This window comes from Festucalex cinctus, chromosome 9 (assembly GCF_051991245.1).
Source record: "Festucalex cinctus isolate MCC-2025b chromosome 9, RoL_Fcin_1.0, whole genome shotgun sequence".
NCBI lineage: Eukaryota > Metazoa > Chordata > Actinopteri > Syngnathiformes > Syngnathidae > Festucalex > Festucalex cinctus.
This window is the reverse complement of record NC_135419.1, coordinates 12,070,595-12,088,019: the sequence shown is the minus strand read 5'-3', so window position 1 is coordinate 12,088,019 and position 17,425 is coordinate 12,070,595. Positions and strand designations below refer to the sequence as shown.

General features: G+C 38.6%; 1 long non-coding RNA gene across 2 annotated transcripts in view; it reads right to left on the bottom strand.

The window, feature by feature from the left end:
• The window catches only part of LOC144026359 (uncharacterized), a 255,125-nt gene that overhangs the window by 32,862 nt on the left and 204,838 nt on the right, over nucleotides 1-17,425 (bottom strand). For both annotated transcript variants that reach the window (XR_013285114.1, XR_013285115.1), the window contains one exon: nucleotides 5,451-5,560. This is a non-coding gene — a long non-coding RNA (uncharacterized LOC144026359). The remainder of the gene's footprint in view (nucleotides 1-5,450; nucleotides 5,561-17,425) is intronic.

Genomic DNA, 17,425 nt, shown 5'->3' with positions numbered 1-17,425 from the left:
CCAAAACTTCTGTGTGATCCGGCATTGTTAGCTGACCCAGAATTCAGCTGGGGCTTCATGCTTCATAGAATCTTTCTGTAATCTACTCCACTGTAGCACTCAAAGAATTGAGCAAGGGAGGACACTGCAGCAGCGTTGATAGATTTCGGAGTTGCTGCAAGCACTTGTGTCTTTTGCAGTCGGAGGCAGAGGCACTTGGCAAAAAAAAAAAAAAAAAAAAAAAAATGATGCCCTCGATCTGCTGTTGGAGATTTATAGGCTAATCCTTGACAGCAACAGATCGTTCAAATGCAATCTTCTTTATTTTATTTATTTATTTTTATTTTACGCATTTTCAAGTCACATATCCGATATATATGGTTTTAAAAGTACTGAAAACATGGCAGAAAGGTTCATTACTGATAATAAATAAATAAATACATACATAAATAATACACATATTTAACATTATATACCATGTAGGTGAACAGAACTGAACTCGATCAATTTAATGGAGGTAACCTTGACAATTACTCAACTGCCTGCAGTTATCAATCGTTCTTCTTATGTGATGGCTAAACGGCACTCGGTTTTACCAGCCAAATTGTAATTATCGTTACTACCATATTTGGCATCACAGGAAGACAGGAAGTAGTTTTCTTTTGGCTTCACAGTTACGTTAGCTCTTTGAACACCATCAACACCAACTGCGATCAACTATGTCTTTTTTTTAATGGGAATGGGCGGAGAGAAGTTTTGGCTAACTCTTGTTTGATAATTAAACTGGGAAAATAAAAATATACTAACTATGGCCAGCAGATGGCAGCATTGGGTTTCTTTTGTAGAAATTGTGGCGTATGAAAAGAATGTTTCAATCTTGCTGGAAATTCACCCGTTACAAGAGGATTATGGGTGATAAAAATGTTTGTCATGTTAAATCTATTACAAAGAATATCACAAAAGAAAGAAAAGGTTACTGAGATTATTTAAATTTAGACATAGAAGTGACGACGTAATATGTATACATAGTACCGGCTCGGCCTGAAACCTCACAAGGCACATTTTAGTGAATTTCACATATCAAATTAAATTTGTAAATACAGTGTTCTCTCACCATAGTGTGGTTCACCTTTTGCAGCCTCATTGTTTTGTGGATTTTTTTGGTGCTAATTTTGCACGTTTTTTTTTTTTTTTTTTTTTTTTTACCTATTATTGTACCTATTTTTAAAATCTCTGAAGGTCTGAATATAGTGAGTGTTTAAACAAGAAATATTCTAAAGTGTGCAGTGAGGTGTTTTGATAAATGAGGGAAGACTGTTTATTATTTTGCCATCAAAAGCACATTTTCATTGTTGCTATTTAATAGAGGAAGAGGACTGTTCATATGTTTGAGGCGTCACTAAAGTAAAAACTATTAGCAATAAAAGTTACTGTTGTGCTCAAAATTTATCTTTCACAAAACACCTGTTTTCTGCATTTTTTTGGGTCCAAAATAGGTGATTTGGGTGAACCAAACCATACTTTATTGCGGATTACTACACTATCTTTTATTTTGTAGTTTCTGTGTTTACGCAATGATAAAATAAATAATATTCTGTGAGCCTTGAAAAATGAGTCAGAATGCTCCATATTGGCTGGGACTCAATTGGGCCTCTTCTTTTTAATGGCATTGGAAAAGTTAAAGACTTACGGTGTTCGGAAAGGCCACGAAGAGGACAGTGTTATTTTAGATTTTATAATACTGCAGATGTAATATATATTCAGGATAATTACCCAGTATGCTGAGGGAAAAAAAGTCAGGATAAATGTCATTGATAAAAATTTTACAGCAAGAAAGGTTTTCTGTCAGTTTTATACTTTTTGCGGGTTCTTGCAGGCATGATTTTTTTTTTGTTGTTGTTGCTGCTGTTCACTGAACTTCCCCTTTTTTCATATTTCTTTTAGCAATATCCTGACAGCACTGATAACTGTGATAATTTCGGTCCCCATAATCGTTACATATGACATGACATTTTCATACCATTTAATCTGTAGTCATGTATTAATCGCCACACTTTGATGAGGCTGTCCGTTTAAGCTGCGATCACACTTGCAGATATCTGATCTGATCTGAAAGTGTCCAATTTCATGTGGTTTTCTTGTCATGCGGCCCATGTCGGCATTGTGCAACTTGCAGGCAAATAATAGGAATTGTGTCACTTCAACCATGTCGTGCAACTCCAGTCAATGATGTTGTCACCAAAGAATGAGACACAAATTAGTTCTACAGTGTGACCACAGCAATAGTCAAGGTCGTGTCTATGGTTCATCTTCCATCTTGTCCGTATGAGTGGATAAACGCGGATGCAGCCCAAGATAAATGATATTGGCTGAAATTGCGCAATGATCTAATATTTGAAGGGCTGAGGGACAATTGAGGATGGGAAAACACGGATCCTACAAAATGCAATTTTATGACCCCTCCTGTCACATCGAGTTGCTTTGTCAATTTAGCACTAACACCGTTGCCTCGGGGCCCCGGCATTGGGGGGGAAAAAAAGTGTCTTACAGACGCACCAGCCTTGGCTCAACCACCCGAGCATGCAAGAATCCTTTTCATATCACTTACATCACACAAGTTCATTTGATGAGAATTACGTGAAATCCAAGTTCTTCAGTCTTTCTTCATCGTGCTTTTCAGAGAAATTTTGTTCTCTCTTTTTTCCAATACAAGAGCTCTACTGTATTTTCACAGTGACAGTATGACTCAGTAGTCTCTTACCTGACCAACTGTCTGTTGTCATATCATAAAAGACCCTTGCATGTAAGCTTTCTGATAAATTTTTCAGATGATCATTACTTGTTTATCCGTATTGCTAGTGGCTTTAACGTCTTCACTGCCATTGACGGCTATAGACGTCAAAGATCCAGGGTTTAGCGGCATGGAGAAATAACGTGACAAATGAGACTTGTGTGATCTCTGTGGAAGCTCCTGTGAGCGTGACAGCAACTTTACACACTTAAGGCATGACGCGTGACCACCCGTCACACACATACAGAACTACACTTCTCATAGCAAGCTTTAAAGGCACATCATCTACATATCAAAAAGATGAGTTAACCCTACAAAGCCAAACGTATCATCAACATTTTGAGCCCTCTATTTCATGAGTATTTTTTTTCTTCCATTTATAACCCTGATGTATATGATTGGACACATGCATTGCACGGCTAATCCATTAGAGGGCAGTATCACCCAGCTGATGGCTTTGCAAGATCGCCCCAATTGAGAATGAGAAATCATGAGAAATCCATCCATCCATCCATCCATCCATCCATCCATCCATCCATCCATCCATCCATCCATCCATCCATCCATCCATCCATTTTCTTGACCAATTACTCTTCACAAGGGTTGCATGGGGTGCTGGAGCCTATCCCATTTGGCTTCGAGCAGTAGGCGGGGTACACCCTGAATCACACCTAGGGACACTTCAGAGCATACAATTAACCTGCCATGCATGTCTTTGAAATGTGGGAGGAGACCGGAGTACCCGGAGAAGAACCACGCGGGCACGGGGAGAACATGCAAACTCCACCCAGGAAGGCCAAAGCCTGGACTCGAACCTGCGTCCTCAGTACTGGGAGGCAGACATGCTAAACACTCAAACACCCGGCCGCCATAGTGGGAAATGTCCTTTCTAAGTTTTGGAAACACTAATATGTTTGATATGTCTGGTTATATTTTTGACAGTTATCTATGTACAAATTTAAAACATTGTGACCGGATGTATCAAATATGACACATTATTGTAATAATAATAATGAAATAAGTGATAAGATACAAAGAGTAAGGGGTAGGACTAGATAAGTTTTCAACTTCTTCCTACTCCCTTTGAACATGTAAATTGACTTTCTTTGTGATATTTTTTTATGTTTACATGTTCAATAAACAAACAAACAGACAAACAGACAAACAAACAAACAAATCCAAAGTCATATGTGGAATCTGATCTCTGGTTTAAAAAAAAAAAAAAATAGTTTAACAGGACCAATAAATACTCTATTTACAAAGAATCCTAATTTTCTCTCATATATTTCATGGTTCCGGCTTTATAGAGTTAAGTACAGGCAAAAGCAGCACTGTGCTGACACCGATGTCACATTGTATCGTAAAAGGTTTAGGTATTAAATCTCTGCTCTTGCGGCTGGGGCCGTAAATGGGTTTCAGCTTGAATTGGGCTGTCTCGCAGGGCCGAGATGCCATATTCATAGAACAGCAGGAGCAGCTTCTCCCGTCTCTGGGGGCTTCCAGTATCTCACCATGCTGATTGACTTGAGCCCTGTGGGAGGCTTGAGAGCCCTCAGGGGGAGTAAGACCCCATATTCAAACCTTGTTTCTTTTTCTCTCGACATTTTCGCCTACCATCCACGCAAGAGTGTCTCGTGCTCGCACTGTCCTTAACAGAGTGGGGTTGAGACATGATGTCTGCATGCTAAATTGCTTGCTCCTTGCTGATGGTGACATTTCGGCTGCTAATTATTATGTTCTCTCATGCGCTCTTCTTCCAGTGGCTCTCAACCTCTCTTTGAGCATTTCAGGTCAGGAGAGCTTTTTGTCACTAAGATGAAATTGGAGTCTATTATAAAGCCCGAATGCAGTGCAGTAAATCTCAGCATGCTATTAACTGCCCATTGTACCAGCAGACATGTAATTTGGAAAGTGGGATCTCTAATTTTCACTTTAGAATTTTTTATCTCACAGTGTTACCTGTTAATTTATATATGACAATCTCGCACTATAAATTAGCTTTTTATCTTTTTACCTGACAGGGTTAGACCTTGAAAATTATGAGCAAATCCAGACTGCACTAACAGTCCGGCACCTTCAGACGCTCTGTCGGGTCCGTCTTAACCTTTCATCTAGCTTGCCTGGGCGTAGATGTGAGGAGAAATGAATACTGGAAAAGGTTACGATTATATTGAAAAGCCTTCAGGGTGGCTGCCAGACAAAACTCCCTTTTTTGAACCAATGTTTTCAATCACCCTCGGCAAATATCTCATCTGTATCCCTTTTCAGAGGACTTTCTCTTTGTACCTGTTTGACAAAGTGTTGCTCACCGACCACAAAAAAAAAAAAAAAACACGATACCGCCATGCGACACCCACCGGGATGTCGTTCTTTCAAATTTAAAATGATTTGATTTCATCTTCAAAGGATGCTGTTTTGAATTTCAAATTTACGAGCTTGAAAATATTCAATTCGGAACCGTAACGGAAACGACATTTCGTGTTTGTTTAAAAGAGCTTTTCCAACAATATTCTTTTTATGCGGACACATGGTGACATCACTGCAAATTTGAATTTAGAACGGAATGTTTTGGAGGTCTGAACTGCTTTGTTGTTGCCATTTTCATTTTCATTTTGGTCCACTTCAGTTGGTCTTAATGCTTATTTGTGCACCTAACAACACTCAATGCAGATGTGCTTACCTTTTGGATTTGCGGTACTGGACTCCGGTCATCATTTGAAAGTGGCTCCGGATCTTTTCCCTGCTAATCTGATCAAGTCCATTCTCTTGTGGCTGCTTTACAATTAGGAACTACAAATTAGAAGAACAGAAAAATTGCCATTAATTACATACGATTTTAAGGGAAAATGCTATACTGTGATATACAGGGTCAAGTAAAATGATCTGACACATTTGTAGGTTTAATAAAAGACAAAGTAAAAAAACAAAAAAGTGTTTTTATTTATTTATTTTTAGTGCCATTATTTTTTTTTTCTTTTTCAGTTGATGCCATGAATTGGACTGGTGAACATCGCGCTTTCATTGTGGAAACGTTTATTAAAACAAAACAAATCTGTAACTGCAACACAACGAGCGATTTTTGGGGAGAAATGCTTTTTGTTATGTAAGTACTAGTGGTATCGGTACTTGGTATTGGTGGTGAATACTCAGGAGCTGAGTACTCATATTGGTACTGGATTGACAAAAATTGTCATTAACTAAAGATTTATGTGGTTGTTGAATTTCACTTTCTTGTTATAAAGATACTCCAGAAACTCTTTTTGTATAAAGTGAAACACTGATATGTGAATAGTGATAAATAGCAAAAAAAAAAAAAAAAAAAAAAAGCACATAATTGACATCCACTGAAATAAATTAGTGAAATAAAATATTATTTAAAAAAAATAAATAAAATAAAAAATAAAAACATTGATACACATTTTCCACAATACATTTGAGAGAAATGGGGGATTTTTTTTAAAGCCCAAAAATATTAAGAAATATTTTTAAAACCCAAAAAATTGGGAAAAACAATCTGCAAATTTGCGAATCCGCCGGGGCTGAACTACAAGTACGCAGTGGCCGACTCTGTAAATCAATACAAACTCACATCAACATAACATATACAGATGTGTGACGACATCAACGTCAGCGCCTGGTGTAAGGTATGAAACACTTCTATTCTTTTCTGGTACGGCTTTGATGCTTCCATAACCTCACATGAATCCAAGGTTGAAAAGCAACCTCACATCCTGGCTGCTCAGCCTCTGAATGCAGATGTCCTCTGCTTCACTTCATTCCAAACGCATCACCACCACACTAGGTGCCATCCTCCCAACAGATCGTTTATCTTGAAGGGCGTTCACTTTGGTGCCCCGAGGGCACGGCTGGCACCGGAATAGAGCGGTTCTCCACACGGTTACTGAAATTTCAAGTTTGTTTGTTTTCGGCTCCATTAAACAGCCCATGATAGAGGTGCGCTTTTATTCAACCGGGACCTTTCAGAGATGAGAGCATATGGCAGCAGCCGCTCACCTACAAAATTGTTCTAAAATAAGAATTCACATCTGTTTTCACCAAGAAAGAAATTTACTGGACACACCTTGTGTATTTAAAACAACCACATAGCTTAGTTCAGTCTGCTAGCTTAAAGCTAAATTGCAGTTGTGTTTTTTTCGAACATCATTGCTACAAGTAAACTTTACTGACACTGTTGTTATTTTCCCAAAAGTCTCTTGGAGAACTCCATAATTAACTATCCATTGGCTTGTTTACTGTATTCAATTGAAATGCGTCGGTGGCATTTCTCATTTTCCCATCATCATGTTCATTTACCATAAAATTAAACATTTCATCAATTACAAAACAGAAGAGCAGTTTGCTAAACTCTCCAGGAAGTATTCTGAAGTAGTCTCAAGTGGCGTGTGACTTTGTAACCCCTTTCTCGCTGCCTCTGAAATGTCAGAATTTGTATACATTTATTCATGTCACTATAGCACACCTGCAAATGGAGACATTGAATTGAGGGTTGATGCAGGAATTTTCTCCCTGTGTTGGTAGTATTAGGCAGCTCACCACCTGTACGTCTTTAAAGGCATGTCTGAACCAAAAGGTGGTTTGGTTAAGTGATTTGTGCAGCAAATCGGAGCTGGATTTCATCCAACATCCTTTTCTTTGCTGAGTCAGCGCTGACGAAGCAAAAACCTGCCAAGATAACGGTAAATTAGCTCTTTGGTTGCAGTCTTTAAAGACGACTTGATTTGCTTTTTATGACCAACATTTGCATTTCAAACACAATTTTTCTTTACTTTAACTGCCTCAGACTTAAGATCTCGTTTGAATATTAGCAATCCCGATTCTTCAAGCCTGTTGGACTTATTGAATGCAAGTAACGTCACTTGATAAATTATTCAAATAAATGGTCAGCGTAGGCCACTAATTTGAGTGGAGATGAAACAACTGTCTGAGTCCTTAAATGTCATCCAGTAAAAATGATGACAGAAGATGGCAATTACAGTTGCAATTAGCCGGAGGAAATCTTCCACGTTTTCACTTGACCGCATGCCAAGCTGTTGGTTTCGAACAGGCAACAACCATGCAATAGTTATTTCATCGTTCAATCTGAACTGAATTTAAGCACTTTAAGAACAACTAAGCTGATGTAGCACTGAGATTAGCATAGCCTTAAGTTAGCATCTAATAGGTAAGAACAACATGTAGGCTACTTAACAACTAACCTTACTTCTCATGGACACACGCTCCAGGAGGAGATGATCTGATAATAAATGAAACGCTGCTATAACCAGGGGGCGTTCACGTGCGATATTCTACTCGACATGTGGTATTTATTTACCATAATTTCGATACCACGTGTAGACAGCATTAACTGACTTTACTTGTCATGGACACACACTTCAGGAGGAGACATTTAATTCTAATAATACATAAAACGCTGCCGGCTACATAACTCAATTCAATTGTATTTATAGAGCACTTTAAAACCAACCGCACCTGCATACAAAGTACCGTACACAAAGTAAAAATCATACATAGAAAACAGAGACAGTTAAAACAATAAATTAAAAACATAAAATCGCTCAACCCAATAAAACACTACATGCCAAGTCTCATGCTGAGCCGAAAGCAAAATAATTAAAATGTGTTTTAAGACGGGTTTTTAAAAAATGGATAGAGAGAGTCTTGCCTAATGTTTCGCGGTAGATCATTCCAAAGGGAATTCTTTTCCTTTGTCCCTGCAAAAAGTATTCTTTTAATCGCATCGTTTTTATTACTGCTACAAGAGCAAACAATAAAATTCAATGTAATCATTTCCAATGTGCTACATTCAACTTAGGCTCCCCTTTGGGACCCGCTTCTTTAAGTACCCAATTAGAGATTGTCCTTATCTTAAATAAAATATGAAGTGGCAATTTGCCTAATGTTGAATTTAATACTGTTGTTTTATTATAAGTAGGTTTATCTCATGTTATGTATATGTACAGGTGCCAGGTACTAATAGTCACAATAAATTGTAGGTGGCTCTAACAATGCCGATACCGCCACAACGTGTTACAAATGCAAACCAGCATTTTAGTTTTTGCCCAGCCAGTATTTAATCGCTCCAAAATTCTGAAGATTTCTATTAACTATTACTTTTTGCTTTACTGCTCCAAAGCGTAATATTTCATACAAGTTTGCCATTGTAATTTCGGGGATCGGTCCATTGGAACCTCTCTGCATTTGGGACAATATACGATCTGAAGCTCTGATAGATTTATGTGCGTAGTTCACGTAATAAATCTAAAGCAGACATCTATTTCAATAAATCTGTTTTACAAGGACTCAAATGGATCTCAGATTCAATTTAGGACTTATGATGCCTGGATTATGAAAGATAATCACCGTCTGAGTTAAGTGCATGTGAACTGGAATCAAAAAGTGTTTTATCAGCCCTCTAAGGGAGAATGTAGTTTATTTTATTTATTTATTTTTTAAACTATTGTAGTGGCTATTGCAGCCATTAAGAAAGACGAACAATTTTGCAAGGGTTTGCTTGCAAGACTTAAACTCCAATTGAGGTCATCTTTTTGGGATGTGTCTTTTCATGAGTTACCCAAATGCAGAATGGTTGCAGCTGCTCTGTGGTGATTAGCATGACACATCATGTGGCGTGCACAAAGTGCTGCTAGGCTAACAGCTGAGTCAAAAGGAAGAAACATGCAGTAGAGGGGGTCTTTTAACTGTATTTGTGATCCCCCCCCCATCTTCCTTGTCTTTGCCAATTGTGTTAAAAAGTTCAGTATTGTCCCTTAAAAGTCTCAACTGAAATTGATTTGCATTGTATTATTCAAATTGCTGTTAAGGCCATAATTCGCTCTCTAATTACATGGCACACGACGTGAGCGCTATGAATTCATGCATTTCATTTTGCAGACTGACTGACAAAATGAATCACACAATATGAATAATAGATCACATGAAAAGAGATGCAAAATTGCCCCTGCACTTACGGTTTACAAGCATGATAGATGAGGGGGATGGGCAGTTCCGTTACGCTTGAATGTGCATACATATACAGTGAGATGCCAGGTTGTTTCACAATCACGGTAAAGAAATGGTGATAGCTTGTGTGCAACTGCTGAGACGGCATGAAGACGCAAACCCAAACCTGTTGGATTTGATCATTTTATTTTTAGTGTTACCTTTCAGTGAACTGTGAATTTAATTGCTGTGATAATCTGCATTTATGAGACGTGCTAAGAAGATTACAATAAATACCTACATTTAGACCCTATGCGAGCACAGTGTGTGTGGGGTAGGGTCATCAGTATTTGTGTGAGGCAGACACAGATACAGAGCGGGGAGAGTTTACCACACGTTGACAGCAATGTGGAAGTGAAAATGAGTTGAACAGGGGTGGCGCTCCATCTAAAAACAGCTCTTGGTTATAAAATTCATTGTGGAAGAAAAAAAAACCCCTCAAAATAGATGCCATAAAGCTCATTTTAGTCCAATTAGACATACAAGGTATTAGAGCCTAACAATTTATGGATTTTTGATGCTACTGCTAGTTCTGATATTTTGCAGAATACAATTCTGATAACTGAATAATCGTCCAATTAATAAAAAAAATATATATATATAATGAATAAAATAAATTATTTTGGTTCCTTAACACTCACAATAATACATATATGAATTACAGGAAGAACATCACATTAGCTATCAACTTAATCTATAAACTACTAGTTCACATAATGTCAAATTTACTTTTATATTTATTTTTCCTTGGTTAAACCAGTAAAAAAATGTTCCAGTAACGTTCCAGTTCGCCTTTTCGCTTTTGGTGTGAACTCAGGATAAGGGCTCAGGTAACGAGCCTGGCTTACCTGTTTTCTGAGTTTGGTATTGTGAATTTTGGAAGTCGAGCCCTTAGGCATTGCAATGTCATTTTCAGTCAACAGCAAGTGGCAGTACAAGACAAAATGGCTGCCCGTGAGAGGGATTGAGACATGCGGATTTTTTTGGGTTAATTCAAGTTCAACAAATGCAGTATTAATCAGAATACTGTGTTTAGCCTAATGGGGGTGAATAGAACCTAATATTGGAAATAACATTTTTGACTTAAATTGCCTGATATGACATCACCTTCATTCTCACATGCAAATGTATGTTAGTTTTTAATGTAGTTCATGTGGCCAAAGTATTGAACGTGATCATTTCTTCAGAAACTTTTCTAGTCTTGGATGTATCCATTGTTTACCTGCCTGGGGTCAAATATCTCAATAAACCTCGTCGCCAGGTGTCATCCCGTTGGCGCTTCATCTTCAAATTTAGGATTACATTTGAAAAACGAACAAAATAAAGGTTTGCACACCCCTGCAAAAGAACTTGACAAAAAGACGTTTACGTTGGTGCATTATTCAACACCATTACTGATGGATCATGTTTTAAGTAGTCAAATGTCAGCTGTGTCTGCCCCGAGGACTCTGCAACAGTTTTGTTTTTTTGAGAAGGTTGTTTGTTTTTATGCCAAGCAGGTGTGGGAGTCGGGTTATGGCAGCTTTTGTAGAGGAAATCGCAATTGAGATGAAAGAAAACAAGCAGACACTGGATGTTTAAGTGTGTGTGTGTGAACTATGTTTGCTGTGGTTAACCAGCTTGCACTTTGAGCCGAGGTTATATCTCCACGCTCTGGGGATACTCCGATACGTTCACACAATACTTATTCCAAGGCTGTTTATACAAAGGTTGTATCTCCTTCAGGCCCCGATTGTATACACAGCGTTTGAACAATAGCACTCAGACTTGTTATCATTCAGGGGTCAGGTTAAAAATCTGACATATGTGCGGTACTTGTTTTTAAAATCTTCATCAATATTCTGGTTTTGATCGTGTAGTAAATCATGGATATGTCATCGAGTTTGGTCAATCTAATGGTTGGATATTTTCTTGCATCTCTCCTTTGTTAAGCTGTGACTGACCTTTTGACTATTCTTTTGGTCGTTTGGTCTTTGCTGCCCCCAGGTCAAAGCATTGGGCAAGGGATTAACCGAATTTTGCAACCCTTAGCTAAATTACACAGAGACAGGATGTTTTCGGGGATCTTGAAACTGTTCGCATAGTATTGAAGGGTAGTTTGAAACCATTTGTGTGCCTGGTCTGTGTTGCCATAAAAGGAAAAGTAAGGTATGGATCCCTTACGGTTGGCTTGAACCTTATATACTGTATATAATGAGGCGATTTGAGACCCGAAAGTGCACAACATTTTCACAATTCAGCTTTATTGACACAAGCTTGTACTCAATAAGTTTGTCCTTTTCCAACCAAAATGAGTTTTGTCAAGTTAAAGTTTGTAAATGCCGTGTTTGGATGAGTTTGAAAGCCTTAACCTCGATCCCTTGATTTGGGATGAACTGAAACAGGGACCCCCAAAAATCTCCCTTTTCAGTTTCTCTCAGTATAATGAGGGTTCGACATTAACTCATTTGCTCCCAATAACGTGTAAATACGTTTTTTTAATGTAAGTGTCCCAAAGACGTAATTATACGTTTTTTTTTTTTTTTGTTTTTTTTTTTGCTAGAGCATACAGACGGCCTCTCAGCTGCAAAGAACGGTTGCAGAAATGGTAGTTATTACACAAAAGGCCAGCAGGTGGCAGCAGAACAAAGGAGATCAACCAGGGCCATCTAGAAAAAAAAGCTAAATTACTTACAATTTTAAATAGATTGTGAATTTGAATGTGTTCAAACAATTCAGCAACTGTATTAAGCCATTTTAAGTTTTGAACAAACGTAATTTACAACATCTAAATATGTGAAATGATTGTCTTCACAGTGAGTACAAATGAACTCAAGTATTAAAATGCTTTTGTTCTGGATGTTAAAACATCATCCCTCAAATGAGTCACAGGGACTAATGACTTCCTAGAATCCGTTTTACCGGCAGTCAAAAGTGCAAAAGGCGGATGAGTGGGAAATCACCCGGATGTTCAAGTGCTGTTTTCACAGCTCAACAGGAATCGCCACCTATATTCAATAAGAGTGCAATCAAACACTAGCTTGAAGATAACACGTGCATTCACATGGCCTTTTAGTGCACATGCACACCTATCCAATCTGCTCACTTCATTCTTAATTATCAGGGATGCTCCAGTCATCAATTTTTAAGCGCACTCAAAGCGTTGCTAATGGTATTTTTAAGAGGGGAGCTTTATCTACTGTAAGAAGATAGTCTAATTTGGAAGTTTGTGAAATAATTGATTGTGACTCCACAGGCTGTTTCAATGTTGTATTTACCACACGGCTGCAGTGTCTGAGTTTGTGTTTACAGCGCTATAGCCATTTGTTACCTTCGCCAAGGGTGAGAGAGCAAAGACAAGTGGATTTGTTTTCAGCCCTGTTACTTTCTGATATCCATGAAATTTTTGTGGGCAGCTAGTGATGGATATCTGCATAGCAATTAAAGCATTACATACTGTGCTCACTCAAATAAAAACTAGGATTGAGCTTTTTATTTGTTTTAATGGAAACAGAGAGATTACAGACAGAACATCTTGATGTCAGTACTCAAACCGACCGACGGTGCTAATACTAAAGGCAACATGATCGACTGGAAGGCATTTCAAGGATGGACAGAAAGATGCTATCTGTTGGCATAAAGCAAAGTACCTCCATAGCATGATGCGACGACAAGGCTCCGGGCTTGAAAACAAATGCTCTCTATTTGAGACAATCCAAGCATTACTTAAAGAAAGGCGCAGGGTGAATCAGGGTTGCGGTATTTCAAAGGGAGAAAAAGCCCAAATGATAGGAGGAATCAGTGACGGCCTCAGCAGTGCTGCTAGTCAGCTCCTCTGTAATGGAAAATGTATTTAGAATGGGGTCTATTGGATCTCATTTTACGAATCATTAATAATAAATTGCTGCCATCAATCCTAATGACGACGGCTCCCCTATTATCAGACAAGCAAAGGGGAAACTTCTGTTCGCTTGGATTAATTAATTTTGCCCAAACGTAAAAAAAAACATCTGTTTAGTATCGAGAAACCGGTGTTGTACAAAACAAGGGGCCTTGGGGTCCGCGGCTTGACAGGTTCGATCGCTAAACTACTTAACCTCATTCTGTTGTTGGTTTTCTGCTGATGCCGAGCAGGGAATGCCCACATACGGGACAGTATTTGATAAAGGAGGGAAGGGGAAGGAAAACCCACAATGACAAAAGTTAAAGATCCATGACCATTCATGCGCTAACCATATGACCAAACTAATAGAAGAGCACAGAGGGCATTTCGGGTGAGATGATCATGGACACGTCCTTCAACTGCGTTCATCACTCACTTTTCCCCACTTTGCCTCCTGCCATGTTTATGCGCACACCATGATATGCAGTCATTAAGAGGGTTTACTTTCACACAGACACATCATGAAGGTAGGTCACTGAACAGTAAGCACGGGTTACCACAGAGACATGAAAGAAAAAGTGTGCCATTTGTGAACTGCACACTGCTACAGTAATGCTGAATTCATGCGTTCATAAAAACAAAACATTAAGATTGCTAATCTGTTGTATTTTTTGTACATCTTGTTAGAGCTGTTCAAAACTAATTGATCAAATTAATTGACAACCATTTTAATAATCAAGTAGAAATATGTGTACCTTTCATTGCGTTTTCATTTGGTTCATCATGAAACCATAATTCTATCTGTATCATGTGACTACATTTAGTTATGCTAAAGTAATATCTTCATAGCTTAGCCTAATGACTTTTCTGTCAGAGAGAAAAATATGCCCTATGAAAGAAAATGAAGTGATTGTACTATATTGCATTAACATCTTGATTCACAATGACTACCCTTCATTTTGTACTTGCAAGTTAAACGTTTAACGTACTCAAATAAGATGACTCATATCCCAGCTGATACATCTTGGATTGCTCTCCATTTAATCATAGTGTGTAAATGTGCTGTATTCATCTACAACTCTATATGAATGAATATAATAGGATTGTTCCTGCATAACATTCAACGACAGTGCCAATCATTAGCACAGGCCGACTTGAGCATCTCCTCGTGTCACCCCAGTCGAGCCACAGCCAAACTTGTTATGGCAGATACGTTGCCTGAAGACATAAATGAGTCACGTCTGCATGCATGCAAACAGGTCTCACTAAAGTCGTGGCAGCCTCGTAGCCTGTGGGCTACTTGTGAGCATTTCTGAAAAATACATCTATCAATACTGGCACAGGCCACACCGTACACATTAAGATCAGTGTTGCAAGAAGTGTTTGGATTGCCTTAGGTTGGTGCAAGTTTTGATGCTGGCCGGTGCTTGTCTTTCACTCGGGTGTTGGGCAGCCTCACGCAAGATGATGTCATACAGTCTGAAGAAATGAATTCAAATGTGGACCTTTTGACCAACGTTTGAGCAGTTGGAGCGATATCGTGTGTCAGTGCTTAATCACTTCCTGTGCGTGCGTGTGTGCATGTGAGGCTTTAATTCACCTGAAACCTGTTAAAAATTCCCAAACCCTTCACCTTAACCGGATACTTCAAAGTCCCGCCAGAGTCGTGTTGTCAGGAGACCAGAGGAAGGATTAAAGGAAAGAAAGATGAAACAAAGTGAAATCCAGCACCAACGACACCACCTACCAGAATATTTCACCAACCCCAGAATCCTCTAGATTCCAACAGATTAGGAAGACCTCAAGAGACCAGAGGAAAGACTAAAGTAAGCAAGGAGGATAGATGAAGCAGAGTGAGATCCACAGACACCAGCCTCCACTGATTCAGCAACCAGTGGGAGAAGCAAATTCTGTTTGAATTTCAGTAGATGCTGGTGTGGTGGATCTGGCATGCACGAGAACCTCCACCAAAGAGGGATGTTGAATTAAAGCATTGCCATTCATGACGCGTGAAAACGTAAACAATGATTTTAGCCTTAAGGCTTTTCGTGTCATTTATGTAACCGATTACGGTAGAAAAGTCCAAAGATGTTGTCGAAAGCATGTTCAAACTGTAACCTTCATTGTTTATGGCTCTTTTCATCATCACCCCTTGACAAACACAAAGCAGCGACCACTGCAAAGATGCACTTAGTGAGGTTAGGACACATGTCGTATGAAAATGAAGGGCACCTCAGGTAAGACTGAGGCATTTTCGCAACAAGATTGCTTCATATTAAAACAAACAAGACTGCTTCCTTTCCAAACTACAAGCTCAGTTGTGACATGTGGATCCATTTAGATGATTGGAAGTGACAGCGACCATGTTTTGGTCTTTACTTGGGCTCTCTTCCCTGTTAATTTATTCAGGTCTTTGTTGGACAGACGATTGCACCTCTCTCCCAAGCTTTTCAGCAGCCTCTCGATTGTTACGCTCTCACCAAGAAAAACTTGCTGAACAAAGATTCTGATGTTCAGAAAGCTTTATAAGTCACAAAGCTTTCAGCGGACATTCGTGCCATGTACTTTGGCGTCTGGCCCTGCTCAGTCCATTCAAATGGTTGAATGCTGAAAAACGATCACTCGCGTCATAGTGAAGTGCCATTTTTTTTTTTTTTTTAAGCATGACATTGAAATAAGCCTGATTATTACATTTTTCTTTGGGAAAAATGAATAGATGACATCTTACACGGATGTGACTCATACCATGTAACAAAGAAAAATGAAATGATGACTAGAGAATGTACATTACGCAGGAAGACTTCCGCATTTAATCATTAGATGTAAGCAAAGTGCATTATGTTGCAAATTATTCTGTGAAAAGACATACCTGGAAGCATAAAATACATACCATTAGCATTACTGGCAGTATATCCATCCATCCATTTTCTTGACCGCTTATTCCTCACAAGGGTTGCGGGGGGTGCTGGAGCCTATCTCAGCTGGCTTTAGGCAGTAGGCGGGGTACACCCTGGACTGGTTGCAGTATAGTACACTCATTCTATTTTTCCTTTACTGAGGACTAATGGACGAAAGCTGATAGGGGCAAAGTTGGAACAAAAGAACTAATTTGCAATTTAACAGTGTTTAATCAGTTGGTCACGTTGGTGCCTAGTTGGTCTAACAAAGGGATAGGGGCACAGGGATTTAGACAAAGAGGGTTTGGAGCGGACAAAAAAGGTTGTGATGTTTCAACATCGCTTTCAGTTACACATTGTTGCAGGGTGAATGAGAATGAGGACCTCTGAGGCAGTAATGGGGATAATTATGGCTCAATATTCAGTGCAATAAGCAGACCAACATGCCAGCGTTGAAAAATACAAATGAACAATTTGGCTAGCGATTAAAAATTTGCATTGTAATTAACTGCGTGACTTTAATAGTTAATTCATCGCAAATTTTATATCTTCTCTAAATGTACAATAATTTTGTTTATAAGTTTTCATACTCTTGTTAATATAACAATGGGAAAAATGTTTAATAGAAATATGGCTGCATCTTTTAGTCATCGATACAGTAATTTTATAATATTCATACAATATGGTTGAAAATAAAAAGACGTTCTGTATTGTAAAAAACGAGTGTGATATGAATTTTTAGGTCATTTTTCTGCCACTAGATGGCATAATTGCATTTTTAAGACGGTAACAGCTCAGTGCATTTTTCTTTTCATATGAAGAGCTATCTAAGCTTTAACATGAGGTAACTTGTGAAATTCTGCACATTTTTAAATT